Source organism: Desmodus rotundus, chromosome 9 (genome assembly GCF_022682495.2).
Source record: "Desmodus rotundus isolate HL8 chromosome 9, HLdesRot8A.1, whole genome shotgun sequence".
In the NCBI taxonomy this organism is placed as follows: Eukaryota; Metazoa; Chordata; class Mammalia; order Chiroptera; family Phyllostomidae; genus Desmodus; species Desmodus rotundus.
Genome location: NC_071395.1, coordinates 38,203,952 through 38,231,511, shown reverse-complemented (window position 1 = coordinate 38,231,511; position 27,560 = coordinate 38,203,952). Strand labels below are relative to the sequence as shown.

The 27,560-nt window shown below is 54.5% G+C and overlaps 1 protein-coding gene and 1 long non-coding RNA gene across 3 annotated transcripts in view; one reads left to right on the top strand and one right to left on the bottom strand.

Moving 5' to 3' along the window:
• Positions 1-27,560, top strand: part of GNG7 (G protein subunit gamma 7) — a 117,301-nt gene that overhangs the window by 49,349 nt on the left and 40,392 nt on the right. The window lies entirely within an intron of this gene.
• Positions 307-11,063, bottom strand: LOC123480574 (uncharacterized). Its single transcript, XR_006656636.3, has 4 exons — positions 10,402-11,063; positions 4,799-4,967; positions 3,635-3,755; positions 307-1,237 (listed from the first exon to the last, which is right to left on the bottom strand). It is a non-coding gene; the product is annotated as an uncharacterized lncRNA (long non-coding RNA).

The following is a 27,560-nucleotide window of genomic DNA, read 5'->3' as shown; positions in this document are numbered from 1 at the left end:
CAGAAAGGTATGCAGGAAGGAGGGAGGGATAGGTCCTGCCGGAGGCGGGCCTGCAGCAAATAAAAGCACCGTGGCTGGGGGCCCTTGTTTGTGCGAGCCCAGTGCACACCATTTAGCCAAGATGTCGTCTCTCACCTTCAGAAAGGTCACTCTGCTGTGAGGGGAGCCATTACCCCTTTTGTAAGTGAAAGTGGAAACTCAGGTCAGAGGAGGTCACCCCAGGTCACAGAACAGCCTGGAGAGGAGCCAGCATTTTCACCGCCCGCCCCTCCGCCCCCCGCCCCCCGCGCCAGTTCTGTGTGCAAGCCCAGCTGCCCAGCCAAGGGTGCCCCAGCACAGGGGCAGCCCGAGAGTCCTGCAGCAAGGCTGGTCCTAGAAGCCCACCAGCAGCTGGGATGGCTCCTTGAAATCTCTCTGCCTTTATTTACTTGAAAATGGGACGCTCTTGCCTGAGATCTTTTTAATTCGCTTCAGTAGGGAACGGTTTTGACTTTTCCCTTTTATATTGTGTTGATATTTTGGCTTGAGCGACCACAGGTTCCTGGAGGGTGGGCCCTGCTCCAGGCTGTAGTGGGGACAGGGCGAGGGCCATGACCGTGGTGGGGACGGCGCGGTGGGCAGTGAGCAGGAGACCTGGCGTAGAGAGAGGCGGGGCCGGACAGCGCCTGCAGCCACAGCTTGGGTGCATCGGCTTTTTTCTTGTTCTTTCCAACATCTAAGACCTGTTTGTTTTACTTGAAGGAACTCTTTTAAAAAGCAAGCTTCTTACTAGATACTTTTCTGACATTGCTGCGCAGTTCTCCCGCTTACTTTCCTGAGTCTTTCCATGCGCCCAGGCCGCTGACAGCCCAGGGGGAGAGGGAATTTGGAGGGGGGCTCACTCGCAGTCAGTCGGACATTTCCTGAACGGGTGTCTGTCAGCCCCCTCCAGCCCAGAGGGAGGTCCGCTTCCCAGTCTTGCTGGTAACTTAGGGCCACGGGGCGGGGCGGGGGCCAGCCGAGGCCTGTGGTCTTTCTGTGCAGGTCACTGAGGAGGGTCCGGGGCCCCTTCCACACTGAAGAGACTGGGCGCAATGAGTAGAGACTAGTGGCACACAGGGGGGGCGTGTCACCTGCTTCCTGCTAAGAGCGGAAGTACGTCCCGGTCAGGCCAGACACTTTAGCGATGGAGCACAGAGAAGCAGGCTTCCTGCTCTGGGGGTGACAGGCTGCGTCTGAGGATTGGTTCTTCTTAATTCTTCAAGTTAAAAAAAAAAAATTTTTTTAAGTAACAGTTCTATTGAGATGTAATTCACACCATAGAATTCATCCTTAAAGTGTACGTTTCAGTGGCTTTAGTACATTTACAGAGTTGTACAACCATTGCTTGAATTCCAGAACATTCCATCACCCTAAAAAGTTATCCCATCCCTATTAGCAGTGTCTCCCACTCCCCTCCCCCCAGTTCCTAGAAACCACTGACTCAGGGGTGATTCTGCCCCATTGACAAACATGGCGATGCCTGGGGGCGTCTGTGGTTGTCACGCCTGTGGGTGCTCCTGGCATGGGGGGGGGCGGGGATGCTGCTCAACACCCCACAGTGCCCAGGATGCCCTCCATAGAGAGCAATGTGGTACCAGTATCAGCAGTGCTGAGGAGGGGCCCTGTGGTAGTTATTTGGAAAAAACACTGAGTCCAGTTCTTGCTCGCCCTGGACCCTTGGGTTTAAAGCAGGCCTTGAACTCAGGTGTGGCTCCACCTTGCTCTCTACTTGGAAACTCAAATGCCCCTGGCCCTGGCCTTCGGGGTCTGTCCATCCTAAGCAGTTGTGTCCTCGGGGCTTGGAGCCAGAAGACCTTAGAAATTCTCTCATCTGAAGCTGAGGGACCAGCTACGGAGTCTTCAGGGTCTGGTGCAAAATGAGAACGTGCCCCTCGGCCAAAAATTACTCAGATTCTGGGTGACGAATGCAGTGCATTAAACCAAGGTGAGCCCACTGATTGCCGGGCTCCGGGCACCTACAGGGTCCCCCCTCGCACCGCAGGAAGCCTTCTGGGGTCAGCTCTGCTGTGGAGGCCAGAGAGGAGAGAGCTTGGGCAGGGCAGTGGACATCAGGCCCCAGGCCCCTCCCCCACTCCCTGCACAGGCCGTCTTACGGGGGCTGGGCTGTGCCCACCCGTGAGCACCCTTGAGGGTCCCCCTCCTGCTGCAAGGCCAAGTGGCTGTCCTTGGAGGCCGTCCATGTTTACTTCGCTGGCCTGTGTGTTCCCCTGGGCTAACCAGAAAAAGGTTGGGAAATAGAGTTCTGCCTGCAGGGTGTCCCTGCAGGGGAGTTGTCGCAGGCCAGTGGGGAGCACAGGGCCCCTTGGCCTTGGGTTCACCCCTGTGCCTAACAGAAACCTGGGGCCACTCAGCCTGCCCGCCCGCTCCCTGTCCCGCCCACTGCCTGCCTTGGGTCTTTGGCTTCTTTCTTCTCAGCCAGCGTGTCCCTGACCTGCAGGTGGAATACACAGCCTGAGAGGGGAGGTGACTCACAGGCGCCGGGGTCACCATCTGACCATCGGGCGTCTGTTCTGGCGTCTGCTGTGAGCAGTTTTCCCCAAATAATTAACACGGGGTCTGTGCCTTCGACACCGCCGACATCAGGGCCCAGTCCCTCTGTGAGGGGGCTCCCTGGGCACTGTGGGGTGTTGAACAGCGTCCCTGGCTCCCATCCACTTGGTACCAGGAGCATGCCCATTGTGACAACCACAGATGTTCCCAGACATTGTCACTGTCCCCTGGGAGCAGTCACCCTAGTGAGAGCCTTCTCTCATCCAGGCTGTACGAGAGGGGGACGCAGGGGGCAGAAGCTTAGGAGTCCCATTCTCCTGGGTGCAGCTGAATTCCTCCCCCACCCGCACCTGCCAGGAATAGCCTGGGGTCGGGCACAGCCACGCAGCCGCAGTGCCAGGAACGGAGCCCAGTGCTCTTCTGTTAGATTTCTTGGCTATGAAGCAGGAGGGCTGAGAACTGTGCTTTCCAGGCATTGGGTGGCCAGAGATCATAGCCTCTATGCTGAGAGCTCCCACACACACCAGGCCAAGAAACCGGGACCTTTGCCATCCCCTCGCTCTGCTCGCCACCCTCATCCTACCCGGTGCACACGTGGGGCACTGGAGGAGGGGCTGAGCAGCTGCTTCTGAAGTCATTTCTGTTATTGGAGCAAGGCAGGAGGGTCTCAAGGGGCAATTTTGCCTCCAGGGGACACTGGACATTGTTTAGGGACATCTGTGGGTGTCGCAACTGTGGGTGCCCCCTGGCATCGAGGGGTGGGGGCCAGAGATGCCGCTCAGCACCCCACAGTGCCCAGGACATCCCCCCATAGAATGACTGGCCCTGATGTCAACAGTGCCAAGGGGGACCCTGCATTAACCACATGCGTATTGGGTTATAACGTTTAGCACCGCTGGGAAACTTGGAGTTGCTCGGCAAGTGACCTTGCTCGGCGGCAGCGAAGGACTGCCTCCCCACTCTCCCTGGTTCCTCCCGCTGAGTCAGCTCCCACACGTGCTCGCTGACCTGCAGTGGCCTGTCCCTCTGTGGGACACATGGTACCCTCACGAGTGAGTGGACTGCCTCCTGCGGAGCCCTGGGGTGGGTCCAGGGGACTTGCCTTCTCAGGCGGCTCTTTGTGTTGCCTGTGTTGCTCCTTCAGATGTCACGGTGACTGCAGCTTTCAGCGAGCTCCCGATCCGAGTCTTTTAGTTCAGGAACCAGTTCACGAGCCTCAGGATCTGAGTTTAGTGGGGCAGACAAGCGTCGTGAGGGGCTTGCACTCGGCACTGCTGACGTAGGGCCGAGACACTCTCTGTGGAGGGCCGTCTTGGGCACTGTGTGCTGCTGAGTGGCATCCCTGGCCCCACCCACTCGGTGCTAGGAGCACCCTCAGTGTGACAAGCACAGATGTCCCCAGATACCACCCGGTGTCCCCGGGGGCAGAGTCACCCAGGGCTGAGAAGGATCTAGGGTAGAGTCCCAGACTTCAAAATGAAGATGTCCAGGGGTGCCCGGGAGAGTCGTGGCTGGGCTCACCCAGCCCAGTCCCAGGGGAGGAGGTGGCCTCCATGAGAAGTGAGTTTCAGCCAAGCTCACTTCGGCGGGACGGCTGCAGCCGTTCCGTGCAGGAGGCCTTGGGCCCAGGGAGATGTTTGTCAGCTGATCCAAATGTTAATAAATAATTTTAACTCCTTTTAAAACCAGTGGGCAAAAATGAACAATCTATTAATGACTGTGTAATCACGAACCAGCCTGGTTTATAGCCGTGTTTACATCGATGCAACTGTGAAATACAATTTTCTGTATAACTGTACAGAGGAAGAGACCCCGGGCTGGCAGAAGTCCCTGCATGGTCCGGCAGCCAGGTGAAGCTGGAGGGGAACAGGTCACTTAACGGCCATGAAACAAATTCAGAAAAGGAATTATCCAGAGAGAGGCTCCCCATCCTGGTTGGGTGCAGCCCTGTCCCCCTCTGAACTAGCAGGCGAGCCTCTGCCCCACCCCTGTCCGAGGGGCCTCTGCGCTCTCAGACCATCCGTCACCTGGACCCTGCCTCCCCTCCCTGTGCTGTCTGATTGGTCGAGCAGGTGGGTGTCCTCCAGCCCTCATCCCTGTCCTCCCTGGTCCCCCCACACCTCGAATGTGGCCTCACCCCAGCCCTGAAGAGAGGCTTCTCACAGGTGGAAGGACAGGGACTCTGAGGGTACCACTGACGCCAGCAGCCTGGAAGATTCCTGCCTAGCGAGAAAGGGCGTTTGGCTCCAGTAACAAAAATAATTACCTGTGGCTAGTGTTTCTAACCCAGTACAATTCACTGGGTGCTGGCTGGGAATATCTGTGGTCGCCTTCACTGGGGTGCGCCTGGCATCGAGCTGGGGGGGGCAGGAATGCTTCTCAGCACCCCATAGTGCCCGGGATGGGCCAGTGTCAGCAGTGCCCAGGAGGAGACCCTGTGTTAATTATTTGGAAAAATATTTAATTTGATCCCCGCTCACAATAGATACCAGAATAAATCCCTGATAGACGGTGTGAACCCCAGTATCTGTGAATCACCTCCTCTTTCCTCCCACTCAGTGTTTGTATTTAAATATGTGCAACCTCCTAGGATCTCTGTAGTCAGATGGTTGTGGAATGTAATGGAAGCCCCTGACCCAGGGGGACTCCCCCTAAACAAATGCAGGTTTTGTACAGCCTTCCCCACCAGGCTGCAAGCCCCAGGAGGGCGGAGCCCCCCATTCCCCTGGTGCACTGCCACACCCCAGCACCTGGGTTCTACCTGATGTGCTGCTCCGACCAGGCCCTGTGGTCTTTCCAGGCACAGACACCAGGTGGCAGCACCGCCCTCCCAGTGGGTGCCTTTCCTGGCTCCTAGTTCCGGCGTCCCAGAAACACCGCAGTCTAGACACCCGCCGGCGGAATTCCTCTCCCCTGAAGTCAGTCTGCGCGGAGACATTTGCGATCCTCATTCTCGGTCATCATTTCCCACTGTGCATGTTTGAGACTGTCTCGCCAGGGGCTGATCACTCAACTGAGTGGCTTCATAAGGGTCTGGGTGGAGGCAGACCGGACACAACACGGGTGGAGGGGGAGCGCTGCTTCTCGGAAGCCAGGCAGGGAAGGAGGACCCATCCGGCAGCCTGTCCAGAGTGTGAAACGCCACTAGGGCCAGCGAGGTCTCTGGCCAGGCCTTTGTGGCAAGCTTAGCCAGTCAATAGCCTTTCTCCCAGCTGGCCCTCAGCCAGCCCCAACTGTCTGCTCCGAGTCTGGCCTTGAATTTCTTCCCTTCGCTGCCTTTTGGGAACTGAGAGTCTAAGGTTGAATGCTCAGAAGACAGGTATCTGCACCCTCGGCTGCACGGAACCCAGACCTGGCCTGGGAGAAGCACAACTCAGCCCTGCCTTGGTGCCAGCCCTTCTGAAACGGTACAGCGTCTTGCAAAAGTTAAATCTGGTCCTCCTTATGTTTCCTTAGGCCGCCCAAGCCCACCCACTGTGGGTGAGGCCCTTGCGAAGTGCTTTTTCTGACATGTCACGTCTTGATCCAACCGTAGCAACCTCTGAGGCTTTGGGGGTGGACACCGGGGCGCTGCCAGCGTCCCACCGGAACATTCCAGGACGGACAGCCTGTGAGCCTGGGCTCTGAGGGCCTTTCCAGTGTACCGACCCAGTGTTTGGTTTGCTAGGCTGGCGGCGACAGAGCACCATACGCTGGGAGGCTGAAGCTGCAGAAGTTTATTCTGTGCCAGCTCTGGAAGCCAGAAGGCCGAGGTTGAGTTGTCTGCAGGGCTGCTTCCCTCTGGGGCAGCAAAGGAGAATCTGTTCCCCCGTCTCTCCCAGCTTATGGTGGTCGCTGGCAGTCCTTGGTGTTCCTCCGCTTACAGATGCGTCACCTCTGCCCCTGTTGTCACATACACAGCCATCTAGTTCCCTGTGTGCATGTCTGTGTACAAGTTTTCCCTTTTTATAATGATACCAGTCGTATTGGGTTAGGGCTACTCTACTCCAAAGTATGACCTCATCTTAACTAATTATACCTTCAAAGACCCTATTGCCAAATAAGGTCACATTCGGAGGTCCAAGGGTTAGGACCTCATCATAGGAATTTGGGGGAGTGACACAGTTCACCCCCTAGCACCAGACATTGGACTCCTGCCCTGAGGGGTCCCGGATGGGAACCAGCACCTCCGGGTGGCACCTCCTGCCTCACTTCCTGAGAGCTGGAATTCCACTTGGCCTGAGGAGGAAGGGGAGTCGGGTGCCAGGAGGGAGGCCGACCTGGCCTGGCCGCACTCCCCGGCTCAGGGCCAGGCAGGGCTGATGCCATCTGCAGAACAAATGATTTTCTAAGAAAGTGCTGACGTGCTTCCTCGGAGCCTCGTGGGGCGGCAGTGTGGCAGAACTTTCCCAGAGGGAGGCTCTGCTGACTTGGGGAGAGGCCAGGGCCTCCTCTTCTTTCCCCTCCCCACCCAGGACTCTCTTCAGAAGTGTCTAGAGGGACATCCCTCTCAACAGCATGGTGCATCCAGCTGCAGGTATCTTGGGGACCTCCTGCCCTGAGCCCACATCTCTGGGGGGTTTGTCCTGCGGGCCCTGGCAGGCCCAGACAGAGAATAGTCTGGCTTCGTGGAGAAGCTGCACGTGCCCAGCAGTGCCACCCCCCAGAGCCCCAGCACCGTGGCCTTTCTCATCATCCCTGTCTCATTGACGAGGAAGTGGGGCCTCAAAAAATAACGCCAGCTGCTGCTCACTCCCTCCGCTTTTGGATTAATGGGGAACAGTTTGGGCCCCGTTCCATCCAGGTCATTCCGGGCTGTGCCAACCCCTTCCAGGTCCTGCAGCCTGGTGGAGGTTAGCAGGTGGGACCCTTCTGGGTGCTGGACACAGGGACAAGCTGCGCAAGCATCACTGCAACCCATCGGCCACTCTGCACAGCTAGGATTCTAGAAATGGCCGAAACGGTTCAGAGAGGGGAGCTGGGCATCCCCTTTCAGAGATATTGGGGTCCCAAACCCCAGTGCTGGGGCCAGGGGCTGGCAGGAGAGGTGTTCACACAAAATCTCAGGGCACACTAAATACCTCAGTGATCAAGATAAATAATATTTTAGTATAAAATAAAAAGTAATTAATTTGAACTCATTTTATTTATTTAATCTAATTCTAATTTGACTTAATGTCAAAGTAAAACACTTTTTTAATCCTCACCTGAGGATACTTTTTATCAATTTTAGAGAGGAAGGGGGAGGGGGAGGGAGAGAGAGAATCATTGACGTGAGAGAGACATCAGTCAGTTGCCTCCTGTGTGTGCCCATCGGGAACCGAACCCGAAGCCTTCTGGTGCGCGGGGTGACATTCCAACCGAGCCACCTGGCCAGGGCATAAAGCATTTTAATGTAACATTATTTATTATTTCCACTGAAAGTCCAAAGCCAATATGAACATCTGTGATGAGCCAAGTTTCAAATTTTTAAGTCAAGACAGGATTAGCCCTTCCGGTCCTGCCTCTGGCGTCAGGCTCCAGTGTGGGTCTCCGACTCGGCACCGTTGCCAATCCTGCCGATGCTTGTTGTGTGTGGATTTTGTCCTTGGTTTTGATTCTTTTTTGTGATGGTGTGTTAAAATATCATTTGTCTTGACCTCTGGGTGTTTGCGTGTCCTCTTCTGTCTGTCACCACGCTGAGTGCCTCACCCGCCACTCCCTGTCCTGCCAGACCCCCCTTCCCCACTGCCACTGTTGCAGGTGTGAAGGCAAGTACCTGACACAGACACGCACCTGCTGGGTGTGAGTGGTTCTGCTGTAAAAAGCCCCAAGCACCTTGGCCCAGGACGTCCGATGGGAGCAGGGAGAGCTCTGCCAGCATTCCCACCGCGGGTCCCTGGGACGTGTCCAAGACAGCACAGGTGTGCCTGCCTCCGGGGACACGTGAGCCAGCTGTCCGTCTCCAGATTACAAGCCTGCGTCACTTGGGGATCATTGTGTGCTGTGCCCTCGGCTCCCATGGTTCGGGCCTATCCATCTGCCTCTGACGTGCAATCTGCACCTGTCCACGTGTGCGCAAGCGCAGAGGCCTCCCTGGCCCGTGTGGCATTTTGGTTTACAGGCCTGCTCGTGCGTGGCGCAGGGCTTCTATTTTTCACAGCGAAGGTCATGTGTGGGCAGCACCTTTGCTGAATCAGTTCTCACTCTCAGGTTTCAGTTTTTCTCCTCCGCAGTCCTCCCCCTCTCCCCTCCACCTCCTCTCCACCTGCACGGTGTCCTGACTTTTGGGGCTTGAAACTGTGGTTTGCTCTTTGTCATGTTAGGCTCAGCCTAACCTTTCTTCTCAAATGCCACCTGATCCGAGGCACTGGCTCGAGGAGCTGCACCTCAGACCCTCAGGAACTTGCTGAGCCCCCTCTGTGACTCCTGCCGGAGTGCCTCTGGCTGCCCGTTGAGGCAAACCGGTTTTGCCACCCGTCTCGGTGGTGCCATGAAGGTGGGTGCTGCCCAGAGAGCCTCTCACCAGCTTTTGGTGGTTGCCAGGCTCAGCCCGGTACCCCCCGCGTAACCGGCCACCACACTGCTGCTTCGGTGCCGGACTGAGCTCCTGATGGAGGCCGACTCCAGGCGATTTTAGTTGCCCATCTTCATTTTTCTTTTTACAGTGGGCAACCTGCCCTGCTGGTGTGGCTCAGTTGGTTGGAACATCATCCCGAGGACTAAAAGGTCGCGGGTTCAGTTCCTGGTCAGGGCCCATTCCTAGGTTGCATCTTCAGTCCCTGGTCGGGGTGCGTATGGGCAACTGATTGATCTTTCTCTCCCCCCCACCCCCTTTCCTCTTTCTCTCTCTGGAATTGATAAAATATATATTTTTTAACTTCTAAAAAATAAAAAAATAAAGTGGCAACTCATTAGCATTGTACAACCATCCCTGCTATCTAGTTCTGGAACTTTCTCATCGGTCCAAACGGGAGCCTTCTTGTCTTCGTTTCGGGGTATCCTCCGGAAAGACAGTACCACCATTGCTCGCTGCTGCAGCTGCCTTCTCTCTTCCCAGCTCCTAGAAACATCTCCCCATGGAGACCTCCTGGCTGCTGGCCCATATTGGGGGCAGGGCCTGTCCTGTAAGCCCATGTGTTTATCCTGAAAAGGCGAGTTGTGGTTGGCTGGAGAGTGGCCGCCAAATTGTCAGGTCCTGAATCCCTGCGCCTGTCAATAGGTTACCGCCAATGCCAAGGTTTTGCTGGTGTCATTACACTAAGGACTGTGATGGAGTTGACCCTGGTGGCCCTAAGGCAGTCATAAGTGTCCCCAGAAGAGGAAGGCAGAGGGTGACTGGACAAGCACTGAGGATACCAGCTGTGTGACGACAGAGGCGGGGAGTGAGGCGATGCGGCTGTAAGCCAAGGGAGCCCCCAGAAGCTGGGAGAGGCAGGAAGGATGCTCCCCTGGAGCTTTCAGACGGAGCACAGCCCTGTGACACTGGTTCCAGACTCCGGCCTCCGGAGCTGGGAGAACACATTTCTGCTGTTAAGCCACCAGATCAGTGTGAGTTGTTGCAGCAGCCCCAGGAAACGAAGATCGACGGCACGAAAGGTTTGCATGCCAGGCACTGTACCTAATTCACCCTCAGAGTTAGGGCCTTCCTGGGGCCACCCTGTGGCCAGCTTTCTCTCAGGGCGAGGGAAGCCACAGCTGGACTTCACTCTTCCCACCGTTACCCGTCAGCTCTCTGGGAAAACCATGTCAACAGGCCACCTTCATCCCTGACCGTGGCGGGTGGGAGGCACAGACCCTCGCGATGCACTGGGAAGTGAGGGCGTGGGAAAGGCCTTCACACAACCATCTGAGGCAAGGGCAAAAACTTTCAATTTCTCAAAAAAAAAACACAAAAAACGCCCGACTTACCAGCTCAGCTCCCCCATCTGTGAAGTGAGTCGAGGTGCGACAAACACTGACGTTCCTCCCAGCTCGGCAGTCCTACCAAAAACCGAAAGAAAAGTCTGTGCACAACGAATAAAGACAGACTCACACCCTCCCCCCCAAAGGCAGAGGCTGCTCCCCCGGCTGGCCACTCACATTCTCCGGATAGTTGCGTTTCCTGAATTTAGCCTCCGCCCCGCAAGCGTGAGCCCTGCATACTTTCGGGCAGCCTCCACTCCAGGCTCTGAAAACACTGCCCTGAGTTTGCATTTGCGAGCCCCGGACGGTCGGAGTCCTCAGGCATCTCCATCTGGCGTATACAGCTTGGAGAGCCACAGCTGCCTCCTCTCCAGCCAGCGGGATGGGAGGGACACAGCACATCTGCCTTTGAACCTCAGCTCTGCCAGGTGGCACAAAGCATGTCACCCCTCTTTACAAATAAGAGAAGGTGGGCAAAGCCCCCTCCCTCAGAGTGCAGTACGGAGTACGGAGTGGAATGCCCACCCAGGCCCTGCCATTCCACGCTTGCCAGTCCCAGGACCTGTGTGACCTCTTGGCCTTTCTGTGCTTAGCACCTGCCCAGAGTCTAGGCTCTGGGGTGTCAGCTTTTAGCAGGTCTCTCCTCCTGGCCCTACACATCTAGTACTTCTCTTGCCCTTTGACCCCTTCTGATCCTTAACTGTCACCCTGGCTGTAAAAGGCAATTCTGATCTGAGAAGACTGGGTGGCCCGCTGCCTGGGGCCCACATCAGCTTCTGCGCCGCAGCCGGGGTGTCTGGGATGAATTTAGATTCTCAGAATGCCGTTGGAGGCAGCACATGCTGTTACGATTACATTGGAGCTTGTGCTCAGATGCTCCAGGGCCCCGCCCTAGGCGCCCCTGCTGCTCACAGACCCATTGCACCAGCTGTGCCTGCATTGTCTCTGCCTACTTGGAGGGGCTGGTGTAGCGTGGAGCCGATGCACAGACTGTTCTTTTCTGCTGGCAGCTCCTGCTGAGGGCCCCGAAGGGAGGCTGTGGCTTTGCAAGAGTGTCGGGGGCGGGTAGAGGGAAGCCAGAGCCTGCAGATGGTTCAGCCTCAGTCAGAAGGTTCAGCCTCCATCAGAAGCACATCTCGGGCCTAGCGGGCTTCCTTCCTGGACATGCCTCCGGGATACTCCCTGAAGGAGCATGAAGGACCGACCGTCCAGGATGCCATTGCCTTTTCTCTTCCTTGACAGAATCTTGCACTGGGAAGGTGACATCAGTTCCCTTCCTGCAGACGTCTCTCTCTTCCTGCCGCCCAGCAGCAGGGACGCCGGCGGCAGAGCAGGGCGACAGACACGTATGCTGCACGGAGGCTGCACGTACGCACGTGTTCCTGCCAGTCAGCGGGAGCTGGAGCTGGACGCCCTCTCCTCGCTCTGCCGGCAGGGCGGTCCAGTGCCTGTCGCACTGAGTCGAGGTCATCTGGGGTGACATATTTATGTCCAAGGACTCTGGAGATGGCGCGAGTCCCAGATGTACCCCGGACCACCTGGACAGAATGGAGCAGGCGGGAGGAGCGACTCCTGCTGCGCTCCGTGGGTGCGGGCAGCGCACACACGTCCTGTGAGCTCGTTTCCATCTGTGAAAGGGAGAGAAGACGTCTGCGTGCAGAGTTCTCCCCGCTCACGTGACGCACTGTCGGCGGCTGCTCCCCTCGCCTCACCGGCGTTCGCTGGAGCTTTCCAGCAGTTACGCGAGTGTGGGATCACCGCAGATTGAACACAGTAGCCGATAGGGGAGTCCATCTGTTTCCTGTTAAGCCAGACATGAAGAAGATTTGCAAAAATGCAAAACAACTCCGCTCCTCTCCCTAAAACAATTGTTTTTGGCTGTTACTTTTTATTTCACAATGTAGTCCTGCTAACATTTTAGAAATGGGTAATTCTTTTTTAAAGATTTTATTTATTTATTTTTAGAGAGGGGGCGGGAGGGAGAAAGAGGGAGAGAAACATTGAGGTGTGAGAGATACATCCATCAGTTGCCTCTCACACGCCCCCCGACTGAGGACATGGCCTGCAACCCAGGCATGTGCCCTGACTGGGAACCGAACTGCTGACCTTCTGGTTTGCAGGCCCTTGCTCAATCCACTGAGCCGCACCAGCCAGGGCAGAAATAGGTAATTTTTTTAATGCATGCTGTTTGGGGTCCTCAGTCATATTTTTAAAAACAGACTTTATTTTCTAGAGCAGTTTTAGCTGCGCAGCAAAAATTGAATGGAAGGTGCAGGGAGTTCCCAAAATATGCCCCTTGCATTCCCTCTCACATGTCCTCCCCCGTAATTCCTTCTCAGTACAGTTATGTACATATTTTTATGTAGCAGATTTATAAAGATACTGCCCAGGTCACATATTTGAAGTGTACAACTCCGTGCTTGCTAGTGTATTCAGTGCTGTGCCACCATCACCAGGGTTCAATTTTGGAACATTGCCGTCCCTGCTAGCAAAGAAACTCTGTATCTATCAGTGGTCACTCTCCATTCCCAGCTTCCCCCAGCCCTGGCAACCACGAATCAACTTTCCGTCTCTGAGTATTTGCCTGTTCTGTACACTTCACATAAATGGCCTTTTGTGTCTGGCTGCTCTCACTGAGCTCCGTGTTTTCAAGGCCCCTCCACATTGTAGCCAGTGTTAGTGTTCCCCCTTTTCATGGCTGAGTAATATTCCAGTGTGTCAGTGGACACATGGAGTTTATCCGTTCATCTGTTGAGGGACACGGGTTGCTGGCACTCTCCGGCTGCCGTAGACAGTGCTGCTGTGGGCACAAGCGTCTGTGTGGGCATAGGTTTTCATTTCTCTTGGGGAGACACCTGGAAGTGGAACTTCTGGGCCATGTGGAAACTCCACGAGGAACCTTTTGAGGAACCGTCACACAGTTTCTAATCGACTGCTGTGCACGAGGGCGCCGCGTCCTGCCCAACACCATCACTGTCCGTCTCTTTGGTTCCAGCCGTCCCAGTGGGTGTGGGGTGGCATCTCCTTGTGGTTTGGTTTGCATTTCCCTGGTAGTTACCTAATGAGGTTGAGCATCTTTTTATGTGATTATTGGCCATTTGTGTGCCTTCTCTGGAGACTGAGAGAAAGGATGTAGCATACATATTACTTACCGGGTGTCAGCTGGACCCCCCGCACCACCATGTCCGCTCTTCTGCACTGTATGTTTGTTTGTCTGTCCATCTATCCGCGCTTGGGCCTCTCCAGGAGCAAGCTCCATGTGGGGCGCTGACCGCACAGCCCTGCAGGGTGTCCCAGGGGCCCAAGGAGCTGGCTGGCCTGCCTAGGGCTGTGCAGCTAGGGGGCAGGAGCCGCAGACCAGCCTTTCAGTAGGTGCATGGTGGACGTTCCTGGAACCGAATCAGCACAGGAAAGCTGCTCGCTCGCGGGTCATGAGTCCCTCTAGACCAGAACTCTCATCTGGAGTGGCCCTGCCCCCAGGGGACACTGGGCCACATTTGGGCGCACATCTGAGGTTATCATGACTGGGGGTGTCCTGGCATCCAGTGGGTGGGGGCAGGGATGCTATTCAGCCACCACCCCCACCCCGCCCAGTGCCCCAGACAGGAGGACCCAGTCCTGAATGTCAGCAGTGCTGAGAGGAGAATTGTATTCTAGAAAGTTCCTACACCCTGGGGTCTGAGATCTGCGGGTGTGCCCTGGTGGCCATGCCTCCGCTCCGTGCCACCCCCCACACCCCCAGGGTCCTTGCCTCTTGGAGTTTCAAGGCTCCTTCCTTTGTGACAGATGCCTTCCCACCAGGGCTTCCCCGCTGCCTCCAAACTTCGCTGTTGCAGCTCAAACCCGCATTTCAGTGATCACAGAACCTTAGAGAAATGCCCAGACCTCCTCAAAGTTGGTGCCGCTGGAGAGGTGGGACACCTGCCGCGGGGTTACAGCGGGGACGCGATGTGATCCAGCACCTGCATTCTGCACCCCGGAAGCCGGCAGGGGAGCGCTCACTTCCCTGGAGACCGTGGACATGCTCTCCAATCCCACCTGGTCTGTTTGGATTCACGGAGCCCCCGCTTGCAGGAAGGGGTGCGCCACTGTAGTGTTTATTTTGGTGAGATTGAAACCTCAGATCTCAGCAGAGATGTTCCAGAAGCCAGACCTTCCCCGAGTCAGCAAGGGAAACTGCAGCGCTGCCTGAGGTCAGCCCAGGACAGTGGGCCGGCGGGCTGGCCGTCTCACAAACCACCACGTGGCGTTTGTGCACCAGAACTGCCCCTGAAAGCACACCCCACTCCCCACCTGCACAGCCTGCAGGGCCCAGGTGTCCACCTCCCCCCCCCTCCCCGCAGCGGGCCCCCGTGGCATTTGGTTTTCCCCGCCAACACTGGGGCCCCACTGCCCCAGCCAGGCCTGCCCCTTCTTTGCAGCCGCTGTCCGTCACCAGTGCTCGTGGTACTCTGCAAACTCAACTTCCCATTTTTGGAAATGCTTCTCGAAACAACTTATTTCTAGCCAAAGTGAGGTGACCTTTTCCTTCAGCTTCCAGTTTTTCCCTTTTACTAAAAAAAAAAATTAATGCAGAAGTGATACTAGCTGAATACAAATCAGTGTTTTCTCAGCCTGTGTTTTCTTGTTCCCGGTCACCCCCGCAGGACCCTTTTTGAGGCTCTGTCTTCTCATTGCTCACCAGAAAGAATGATGCCAGCAGGGGATGGAGACACTTCATATCTCGAAACGTTATGAGTTCATAGTGATACTTTTAACAAAATCTCAACTGTTCACCTCTGCAGGTGGCTCGTTACTGGGAAAAGCTGAACTTCTGGTAATCAAGGAGTTGATAAGAAAAAATTCTCCGCGCGGGACCCCTGTGAAATGTAACAGCACAGGTGTAGCATCTGCTCATGTTCTATCTATACAGCTGGGCTTTATACCTAAAAAGAGTAATATTTTTCCCGCTTTCTCGAAAATTGATCCCCGCCCCCCGCCCCCCCGTGGAGAATATATTTATAAACAAATCTAACAGTCCAGGCATGAGGAAGAGGGAATCTGTGGCAGACCTGCTCCCCAGAACATGCCACCCCCGAGCGGGTGAGCGTCCACTGATGGGTGGACAGGAGGCGGACAGGTTTTAATTCTGAGTCTTGGGCCAGGTTCTCAGTGTCCCCTTGTGTCTGCGCCCTGGTTTGATCAAAGGCGGAACGGACGTTGCATTTGTCCAGCGAAATAATGACCATCGGTTGCACAGGGTTGTCGTGAACTTGGGCAAAAGCTAAGCAGAGAGCCTGATGAGAGTAGGCGCTAAGTAAGTAAACGCCACTTCTGCCCTGTCATTGTCATCACTCCCATGTCACCTCTGAAATCTGCTTTCTAGACTTCCCCGCGCACACGCCCCCGTGCGGCTGCAGGTGTGGAAGGACGCGCGTGCGTAGCAGACGGGTCATCCTGAGCTTCGGCTAGGAGGACCCCGACGGGTTGGGTTGAGGCCGTGTCCCTTCTTGGTGGTTTGGTTTCTCGTAGGTTCCCCAAATGTGTGGACCACATTTTATGTTGGTTTCTTAGCTCCAGGTTCTAAGTTACCGGGGGTGAGAGCAGGACTGTGGCCGCTGATCCTCAGAGAAGCCTGTAGGCTCCAGAAAGAGGTGGGAAACCTTAGTATATCTCTGCGCAGTGGGTGAGTTTTTTAGTGTTTTGTCCAGCCTCTCTTCTCCTGACGATGAGGCCCTTGGACGGTCCTGGCCTTTCATACACACACACCCACACACACACTTTTTTTTCCCTGGTAAAATACATATAACATAAAATTTACCACCTTAACCATTTTTTGAAAAGATTTTATTTATTTATTTTCTAGAGAGAGGGAAACAGAGGGAGAATGAAAGGGAGAGAAACATCGATATGCGAGAGAAGGTTGCCTCTTGCATACCCCGCAGTGAGGGACCTGGCCTGCAACCCAGGCCTTGCCCCGACCGGGAATTGAACCAGTGACCCTTCAGTTCGCAGGCCGGCGTTCAACCACTGAGCCACCCCAGCCAGGGCCCACCTTAACCATTTTAAGTATAAAGGCCAGTGGCATTATGTCCGTTTACTTCATTGTACAGTCAGTCATCACCACCATCCACCTCCAGAGCTTTCTCATCTTCCCGAACTGAAACTCTGTCCCCATTAAACACTAGCCCCCATGGCCCTCCCCCAGCCCCTGGCTCCCACCACTTCCTGTCTCTGTGAATCTGACTCCTCTGGGGACCTTATGTAAGCAGAGTCACACAGGATTTGTCCTTCTGCGTGTGTCTGACTTACTTCGCTGGGCGTGGTTTCCTCGAGGCTGGTCCACGTTGCAGCGGGTGTCAGAACTCGCTTTTGACAGCTGAATAACAGCAGTGCACTGTGGCCGCGCTGTGCTCATCCTCTCGGTCTCCTGACGCGCGCTGGTGGGGTTGCTTTCGCTTTTTGGCCATTGTGACTGGTGCTGCTATGGGCACGGGCGTGCAAATTTGTCTCCAAGACCCTGCTTTCAGGGTCTGCTTTGCACTTATTTTAGGTGCAAACCCAGACGTGGCATTGCTGGGGCCCGTGGCCAGTCTGTGTTGCACCTTTCGAGGGCACTTGGTCCTGGTTTTCACAGTGGCTGCCCCATTCACAGTCCCACCAGCCGTGCATGTGGGTTCCAGTCACTCCACCTCAATCCCTGGTCTAAGCCCTATTTTAATCTGTGATTTCAAAAGCAACAACTTACTAGAAAAATCTAAAAATGCCAAAAAAAAAAAAAAGCAGAAATCCCATTTTTGTCTAAAATGCCACTACTGATTTCAACCAGGGCTTTTCAGCAAAGCGAGGTTTACCCTGAAGCTCTGCAGGCCAGGCAGGTCTTTGCAGACACTGGCGGTGGGCAGCAGCCCCTCTCTCCTGGACAGGGCCGGGGGGTCCACAGCGTGCGGACCCACGTGTGTCGCTGGCGTCTTACGGGAGAGAAAACAGGACGAGTGGAGGCAAAGTAGCATGTTGGCAAATAGTATCAGCACGTAGGAGTGTCCCTTACAAATCCTGTAAGAAGTGGCAAGGAGGGGAGATTATTTTTAACATCCACATCACTGGCTCTCACAGGCCGGCTGAATGCGGAACGCTTGTTTTTGAGTCGAATGTTCTGGGCAAGAATGTTCCGCTGTGTTCTCTAAGTGATGTCGAGTTGCTAGGTTACCAAGAGCATCAGGAATCCAGGGAACAATGTACAATTGTGTTCAACTTTGAAAAATAAAACAGGTACTGACATTTTAAAAGGATGAGAATAGTAATGGACCGTGGTTTACCAGTTCTGAATTCTAGTTTGCAGTTCTGCCATTTCCATTACGTGTGTGGATGGGTGGGTGGGCGGATGGATGGATGGATAAACAGATAAGACCGTTTTATCAAGCTATAGTTCACATAATTCTACCACTTCTAAGCCTCAGTTTCTGTGTCTATAAAAATATATGAAAATGATTGTATGCCTGATGAATTTGAAAGTTGACCTCCTTCTCTCCCTTACCTGTTCTATTTTTGCCGTAGCACTTCTATTTTTTTATGATGCTTTTAAAAGCCAATGTGCTCAAAACCCCATTTGGATGAAGGGCCCAACCTCTGCTACTGTTGTTACCTGTCATTTATTTTCTAACAGCTGTATTGAGAAAATTTATATACTATACATTTCACCATCTTAAGTGTAAAATTCCATGGGTTTTACTATATTTACAGAGTTTACAACCATCACCACTACCTAAACAGTTCCAGAACATTCTCGCCACCCCAAAGGAGACCCCGTCCCCATTAGCAGTCCCCCCCCCCCCCCCCGGCTTATCTCCATTCCTCTCCCCAGCCCCTGACAACCACAAATTCACTTCCTGTCTCTGGAGGTGCCTGTCCTGGACGTGTCACATAAATGGAATCACACACTGTGTGGCCTTTTGTGTCTGGCTTCTCTCCCTGAGCGTGGTGTTTTCAGGGTTCAGCGGCCTTGCAGTGTGTTTGCAGCGCTCACAGACATTGTATGACCCTCCGCACCCAGGGCCCAGGGGTCAGTGTTTCATCGTCCTTACTGCTCCCATGGCCTGGACACAAGAGTAGGGGACCGGATTTAAGCGGCAGAGGTGGGGACAGTGTGGGAAGGTCTAGAGGAAGATGGGAGGCTTTGAGGAGCAGCAGGCCCCAGGGACAGCCCAGGACCCCCATGTCACACCTGAGCAACCAGGGAGAAAGATGGTGCTATGCAGCCAAGCGAGAGAGCCTGTGGGGAATGATGACCAGCTGGAGGAGCTTATGGGGTGACCCACTGTCCCAGTTTGCTGGGCCGAGGGCTCCCAGGACGCAGGATTCGGAGTGCTAACACCAGGACGAGTTGGTTGCCCGAAGTTTGGGGTTCTCAAGAAGCAGCCAAGAATAGATACGTCAGCAGGCAGCTTGGAATGAAGGTCAGAGGAGGCCGGAGAAGAAATACGGCCCCCGACGGGATAGTGTTCCCACAGGGCCGGTGTCCAGCTCCAGCTGCCCTCTGTCCCCACACTGTTCCCAGCCAAGGAACAGGCCCTTTGCCCGCCCTCGTCAGCTATTGACTTTTTTAAAAAAAGGCAAAAAGACCTCATGACGTATTTTAAGAGGTCTGTTTACTACCTGTCTCTCTGCAGACAGCCCATCAGGGACTTATCTCAGGGCGATCTTTCATCTGATGCCCTTTGGTTGTCCTCGAGCAAGCTAATTAGGACACAAAGGCCAGCTGCAGTTCAGCAGGACTCCCGTCATACCCTCCGGCCCCTCCCCCACCCCCTCCAAACTTAGGAAAGAGCTGGGACTGCAGAGGCCTGTAGGTTTCTACGCAGCCTGTTGAGCTTTGCACCACTGATGTGCAATGTTTACTGGGGACGTTTTATACCAGGTCATACACCTGCAAGTGCAGACATGGTTCTCCTCCTTCCTGTTCAGTCTGGACGTCTTTGATTTCACCTTCCTGCCCCACTGCCATGACCGGAACTTCCAGGACAATGTTGAGTGGAAGTGGCAAGAATGGGCGCCCTGGCCCTGCCCGGTGTAGCTCAGTGGATTGAGTGCAGGCTGCGGACCAAAGGGTCGCCTGTTCAATTCCCAGTCAGGGCACATGCCTGGGTTGCGGGCCAGGTCCCCAGTGGGGGGCGCACTAGAGGCAACCACAGATTGATGTTTCTCTCCCTCTCTTTCTCCCTCCTTTCCCCTCTCTCTAAAGATAAGTAAATAAAATCTTGAAAAAAATAAATAAAAGAATGGGTACCCTGGCCTTGTCCCTGGCCTCAGGGGAAAGGCATTTAGTCTTTCACCGTTGACTGTGGTAGTGGCTGCGGGGTTTCCCTCGAGGTGCTTGATCCCTTCCAGAAGTTCCCTTCCAGTCCTCTTTTGCCGAGATGTTTCTATCCCAGAGGGGTGTAGAAATTTGTCAGATCTCCAGCTGCATTTATGGAGATGGTCACATGGACTTTGTCCTTTTTCCTGTTGACGTGGTGCATTATGTTGACCCACTTTCCAACGTCAGGCCAACCTTTCATTCCCTGAATAAACCCCGTGGGGCCGTGGTGTGGAGCCTTCTTTGCATATTGCTGGGTTCGGTTTGCTGATACTTTGTTGAGGGCCTTTGATGTTTGAGCAGTGTACCGGGCAGGGATTAGAGATGAAGAGGAGGGTGTGGCTGAAAGGCATGGCATGGGGAAGTCTCGGAACTGCCCTATGTGTTGCCAGCGGTAGTCGGGGCATGAAGCTACACGTATACTAAAGTTGCGCAGAATCTCCGCACGCGCGCGCGCACACGAATGCGTGCGTGTGAGACCAGGGACGCCACCTGAACGAGCTCTGTGGGTTGTATCCAAGTCAGTTTCCTGGTTGTAATGAATCGGATGTTTGTGTCCCCCCCGAAATTTTTATGTTGAAGTCCTAACCCCCAGTGGGGTGGTATTAGGACGTGGGGCTTTGGGGAGGTGACTGGGCTCAGAAGAGGTTGTGTGGATGGGTACCTGGGATGGGAGTGGTGGCCTTCTAAGGAGAGGAAGCGGCCAGAGCTCTTTCTCCCGTCGCTGTGTGAGGGCACAGTGAGAAGAGGTCATCCCTAAGCAAGGAAGGGAGTCCCCACCGGGAGCCGACACTGCTGGCACCTAGATCTCAGACTTGCAGCCTGCAGGACTGTGAGGAGTGATGCCTGTTATTTAAGCCTCCCGCTCTGTGCAGTTTTCTTAGAGCAGCCTGAGCCAACTAGGACACTGGCAGCAATATTCACTGTGCAAGATGTCACCATCGGGCGAGGCCAGGGGAGGGATCACAGGACTTCCTGCACTTTTTTTTTTTTTTTGCAACTTCCTGTGACTTTATACTGATTTCAAAATAAAATGTTTTTATTTAAAAGGCAGACATTTAACGCAAAAAGGGCACTAGAGAGCTGACTGGAAGAAGGTTGCCAAAGCCACACAGGTCAATAGACACTTCAGGCGGCCCTGGCAGGGGGAAAACAGATCTCTGGGCCTGGCACTGGACCGTGCTGGAAGCTTCCACCCAGTAACAGCACAGGGCAGAATCCCAGCTGTTTTCTCTAAGCCCCCACAGAATTCAAAGACAGTGCACCGGTGGTCTTGCCTCATTGCCCCACCTGACTCTAGGTGACCAGCCACTTTATAAGGTACAGAGGCCTGGAGAGGTGCCCCCTCTTTCCTTCCAGCTGGGTCCCAGAGCCCCACTGCTGGCCTGTGAACCCCTGTTTATCAGCCAGCAAGTCCAAAAGGAAAAATGCGTCTGGGGTTCGTGGGTTAACATGTAGCCCCACTTGGCTTCTGCATCTCCTACACCTTCTTCTTCAATCAAAAGTCACTTCCTGACCCTCCCCAAGTGAATTTGGGCTCCTGGTGCATGCGTTCACGACTTTATGCATTTTCCCTTCAAAACTGCCATCGTGGTGTCTGATGCTGCATTCGTGGGATTCTGCGGTCGGTTCCTCCTGGGACTGGGAACCCTGAGAGGTCAAAGTGCATCTGACCTGTTCACCATTTTATGAGGTCCAGAGGCCCTATAAATGTCATCGCACTGATGAAATGTCTATGGGATGAAGCCATGCCCGAGTCCCCTTTCCCCAGGTACCTGATTGTGCCCTGTCGTCTCTGTCCCCTCCTTTTGCTTGGAGGAAAGGAGAGGCTGGTGTCAGGACTGAATCCTCATTCCATGAAGCTGGGCATGGCCGGGCCCCCCAACCAGATGGACGTCTCAGCGGCTTAGCCCTGAGCCTCAGAGGCCAGACAACCTGGCTGGTGCTTCCTGAGATCTCGGGCAGGTCTCGTCCCTCAGCGCTGCAGACACCGGGGCCGGGTCATTTCTGTGGGGCTCTCCTAGGCTCGTAGGGTACTGAGAGCGGCGTCCCTTGCCTCACCTACTTGAGGCAGGAGCACCCCCATCTGTGACAGCCACAGATGTCCCGACACTGCACAGCTCGAGGAGGTTTAGTGGGACGTGCTCTGGCATCAGACCGCCTTCCTAGCCCCCGGAAGCGTGCTCTTGTGGGACGGGCTGAGTGAAGCTGTCAGGAAGCATATTAACAACAATGATGATCTGTTAGGTAAACTTTTTTTAAAAACAGTTTTAGATTTACAGATAAGTGGCAAAGGCAGGGCAGAGTGTCCGTCTGCCCGTCACGTAGTCTCCCCTCGTGCTGGCACCTGTCACCCCCGCGGGGCATCGCCACAGCCAAGAAACTCCCATCGGCACGTTAACGTTGACGAAACTCCGTTCATTGTGACGTCATCGGCCTTTCTGCTAATGCCCTTTATCTGTTCCAGGATCCTGCCTGACGTCATGTCTCCTTTGGCCACTCTGGGCTGTGACAGTTTCTTAGACTTCCCTTGTTTTGGTGGCTTTGACTGTTGTAAGGAGGATCGGTCAGGGATTTTGTAGAAAGTCCCTAAATTGGGGTTTGTTTGACGTTATTCTCTTGGTTAGATGGGAGTGAGTGATGGGTCTGGGAGGAAGACCCCAGAGTGAAGGTCCCTTCTTATCACCATATCCAGGGTCACATGTCACCATGACTCATCACTGCGATATTGACCTTGATCCCTTAGCCAAAGTCATGTTTGTCGGCCTTCTCTGCTGTAATTAGGATTTGAGGTCGTTCGAATCCAAATGCAGTATTTATTTTCAATTCCTACTGGTGGACTTGTGTGTATCCATCTGTCTCATTTTTCATTTGAGGAAACAGAGGCTCAGAAAAGACAAGGGCCCTTGGAGGGTAGATGTCAGGACTGGGATTTGTACCCCGGCTGGGCCGCCCCCAGGGCCTGTGCATGTCCTTTCCGCCTCACCCTGTTCCTCACCCTCCTGGGGACCCGGGGACCCGGCAGCATGTCCAGCCTCCTGGCTTGTGGCTTCCCAGGCAGATATGCCACCCCAGGAGGCTTCCATGTGTGGCCTTTGCTTCAAATTTATGGGCCTGCCGAGCAGATGAGAAACCCATCAGGGAGGTGACAGTCGCTCTGGAAGGTGGGAAGCGCCGGCTGCCCAGCACCTGCACCAACAGGGGCCCGTTGTCTCCCAGCTTGGGCTGGGGGCCAGGCACTGAGGGGCCTCGCTCTGCGTCTCTCCTGAGGTCATTTTCATGCCGTCACAACACCCTCTAGATACCTGACCCAACCCTCCTTCTAGTTTGTAGAGGGGTGAAAGGTCAGGGGCGGGTTAAACAGCTTTTTCCCCTTTTGATAAAAGTAATAATGCTCGTGGCTTTTTAAAAATTTCAGAAAATGCACAAAGGCTTAAAGAAAGATACCAAAAATCACTGAATTGTACACTTTGAGAAGGTGAATTATGTGCTATATGAGCAATATCCCAATTTTTTTAAATTAGGAAAAATTCAAATGCCTAGAGACGACCACTGTTAAAATATTTCTCCAGACTGACGTTTTCTGTTTGTTTTCAGTGTAGTTTCAAACCGACGGAAAGCTGCGAGATCAGAGCAGGAGTCTTATCCACCCTTTATAACCACATGTGCCCGCTGTTTACATTTGCATTCTTCTTCTCTCTGTGTGTTCGGATACACGTGTGTGTACACGTGTGTATATTGCAGGTATCGGGGCAGCACGTGTGCACCTGTACAGAGTCCCATCTGCAGCATATGCAGTCATGGAGCTCCCTGCATGCGTAAAGTTGTACGTGTGCAGTCGTACACGTGTGCGTCTTAATTTGTTCCGAGCCATTTGAGGTTAAGCTGTAGACATCGTGCCCCTTGACCCCTAAACACCCCAGTGAATATTTACTGGGAAACAGGACACTCTGTTAGAGGACCCCAGAACTGTTACCAAAATCTGGAGATTTCACACTGACACGGTCTCATCTAACTTACGATCTGTATCCAAATCCTGTCCCTTGCCCACACTCCGCCCTTCACAGCCGCCCCCGCCCCCCAGGACTCCCCCTGCCTCCAGGTGTCGCTCTCCTCGGATCAAAGGCTGAGAGTAACAAACATCTCATTGTATTGCAGTCTGAGATTTTTTCGTAATGGTCATTTACAAAATTTCATGGATTGTTTCTGTTCTTTGTTAATAGTTCCTTTTTAAAGTTTTGTGACCATCCAGGACTTCTAGAAGAGGTGCAGAAACAGTACAGAGAGTTGAGTTCCTTACCCTGTCATCCAGCTTTCCCTGGTCGGCCTCTTCCGGGAAGTCGGGCAGGCCGTGGGCAGAGCAGCATCCTCTGTGAGTTGGGGTCCACTCTTCGATCCCACATCTGTTGAGCAATGAGGAGTGAGGGAAACCCCAGTGAAGAGGTTGGAGGGACATGTCTCATGGTCTCCACCCTCAAGGACAGCAGTGACCATAAATATCAAGCAGGAAGCCTCATTTCTACAGGGGACAAGGCCGTGCATGCAGCCAGCATTCGGGTGCAGCGGCAGCTGAGCAGCAGGTGCGACTTCACTGCTGTGTTTACTGACTGCCAGGGGTGGGGCAGCCCCGCCCCACAGTGAGAGCCCAGTTTTCGCCCTCCTGCGGTTTGAGACCTTAGCCCACCCTCCTGAGAGTCCTCCTGGGCAATTTGCAAGTGAGAGAATCGAGGCCTGGCTCTCCAGGCCACCCACCTCCACATCACTCTGTCACCTAGATTGTCCTTTTTGTTGTTGTTGTTGTTGTGTCATTATTGGGGACTTTGTCCCTAAGAAAAACTCTGTTGGGCGCCAGGAAGGGCAAAGCTGTAGATTAACATCTTGTCAGGTGGGGATGGCCCACGAGAGCGAGAGCGCTCTGGCCTGGAGGGCCACAGTGGGTTCTACAGGATGCATATGGAATCTTCCCCTTGACCTGATCTGGGGCTAAAGAGGAGAAAAGAAAGATGAGTTCCTAGAGGCTCAGGGATGTGTCCTGCCTCCGTCCCCTGCGTTTATATATTTTTTTGAGATTTTATTTATTCTTAGAGAGAGAGGAAGGGAGGGAGAAAGAGAGGAAAAGAAACATCAACGTGAGAGAGAAACATCAATCGGTTGCTGTCGTATGCATCCTGACCAGGGATCGAACCCGCAACCCAGGCAATTTCCCTGATCGGGAATCAAACCGGCAGCCTTTCACGTTGCAGGACAACACCCAACCAACTGAGCTACACCAGTCAGGGCTGTTTCCTACATTTAGAGGGAGGAGCATAAAGGAAGAGATTGGGAGGGGCATACTGGCCAGAGAGGGGCTTTGCCATATGGGTGGGCAGATGTCACCAGCAAGGACCCCGGGGACCAGCGGGCAGGGCGGGAGTCCGCTCAGCTGCAGTGTCTGGTCCCTAATCTCCTCACACACATCCCTTCCACGGCTCCCTTCCTAGTTCATCAAACATTTATTTGAGTGTCTGCTCAGGGCCACACACTGGAGATGCAGAGTTTCAAAAGCCCAGATATAGCCCAGCAAAGAGTTGCTTTGTCCTCACGTGGCAGAGGTACCCAGGGACCCCCCTGGGGTCTCTGTTACAAGGGCACTGACCACATTCATGGGGGCTCCACCCTCATGGTCAAATCACCCTCCAGAGGCTCCACCTCCTGACACCATCACATGGGGGGTTAGGATTCAACCTACGAATCTCGGCGGTGAGACACAATCCAGCCTGTCACCCCACTCCTCCACCCTTAGAAGCACATGATGGTCAGGATGTTACGGCTCTGTGAGTGACAGGTCGGACGGAGCCCAGGGTCCCCTGGCCTGTGAGCCGGTTGGTGCTTGCACATTTGGGGACAGTGGACTTTCCTGAGACCCACAGAGTGCATCATACCACACACAGCCTCCCCGCAGGTCACACTGGTTGTTATGATGACTTGATTTTAAACACAGGTGATTATTTTTTTTTAATCTTTCTAGAACAGTATGTCTGGCAGGCACAATAATGGCCCCAAAGACGTTCCCATTCTGGTCCTGGGACCTGCAGACATGTCACCTCACATAGTAAAGGGACTTTACAGGCGGGATGAAGTCAAGACCCCTAAGACAAGAATGACCCTGGATTACCCAGGAGACCCAGTGTCCTCACAGGGTCCCCATAAGAGGGAGGCAGGCAGGTCAGAGTCAGAGCTGGAAGAGGCTGCACTGCTGGCTGTGATGATGGAGGAAGGGGCCACAAGTCAGGGAAGCGGTGCTTCCAGAAGCTGCAAAGTCTGGAAACAGTTCTCCCTGGAGCCTCCGGAAGGACCAGCCCTGCCCACGCCTGGATTTGGGACTTCTGACCTCCAGAACTGTCTGAGAATCAATGTGTGTGGTCTTAAGCTACTAAATGGATGGTCCCAGAAAACTCAGACACAGAGTTACTGAGTAATTGGAGTTTTTGCTTGTTTGGTGGCTAGAAAAGCATTCTTTGCCCTCCGCCCTTAGATAGGTGGCTTGTCCTCAGGTGTCCCCAAGGAGGTGACCAGTATGCAGAGCTGCTTGTGTCCTCTTCTTGTCACTGTGCACTTACAGACTTTCAGGCAAGTGCTCCAGCGCTTCCCAGTTGACACTACTCGTGTGCCTAGGTCTCAGAGGCCCCAGGCCTATGTCCGGCTCCTGCCGGGTGGTCTGCACATCCCCCACTGGCTTTCCCAGCATCCCCCTTTCACTTTCTGCTTTCCCTTCTCCCCAGTGACCTGGCTCCTGGCACCAGCCCAGGGGCCTAGGTGGGAGCTTGGGTGCCTGTGGGGTCCCAGGTAAGTCGCTGGCCAGAGCTCTGGGTGCCTACCTGGCTGGCTGCTCTGCAGGAGAGGGTGACCCTCAGCCCAGGACAGCAGCCACTACTGCTAGGAGTGGCCTGTGCTCTCATTAGTGCATGACACAGAGCCATGTGACACGTTTGTGTGAGTCCAGATGGCTGTCTCCCCTGCCTGTGGTCCAGATGTTTCTGGAGGGGTAGGACCCTGGAGTAACGGGTCCCTCCAGAGCAGGCAGTGGCAGGTGGGCGAGGGCCAGGGCAGAGGTGCGATCTGCATTCTTGGGGTGTTTGTTCGTCTGTCTCTGCGGCCGTTTCCTGGCCACTCACAGACTAGCGACACTGGCGCCTGGCCAGGGCCGGTTGTTTTCCATGCAGAGGTCAGTCTGGGGTCCACGACCCCATGATCCCGGAGGCGGGAGGCACGGGTGCCAGGCCTACTCCACCTCTTCCCAGCTGTGTGACTTGGAAATCCCTTAACTCGGGGTCTTTCCACCCAATTCTGTTAACATTTGGGGCTTGATGACTCTTGGAGGGAGCTCCTGGCATCGACTGGGTGGGGCCAGGGCTGCTGCTCAACCCCCTACAGTGCCCAGGGTGGCCCCACAGAGAGTGACCTGGTCCCAGTGTCAGCCCTGTCGAGGGGACAGACTCTGTTAATAATTTTTTTAAAAATGAGTTTTAGACCCTTAGGCTCACAGTCGCCACCAGAACAACCCCCCAGTGGCCGGGTGGTGTAAACTAGGGTGTGCTGGCTCCGTGAGTCACCTCCTCTCTCCTCCCAGTGTTTGTGTTTAAATGGGTGCGGACTCCTGGGGTCAACGGAAGCCTTGGACCCACAGTGTGTCACCTGGGGTGTTCTGTTCCCGGAGGACTCTGGCGAAGTCTGAGGACACCTGTGGCTGTCATGACTGGAAGTGCTCCTGGCACTGAGTCTGGAGGCCAGGGCTGCTGCCCAGCCCTCCGCTCTGCCCAGGATGGTCTCCCGTGGACAGTGGCCAGGCCCC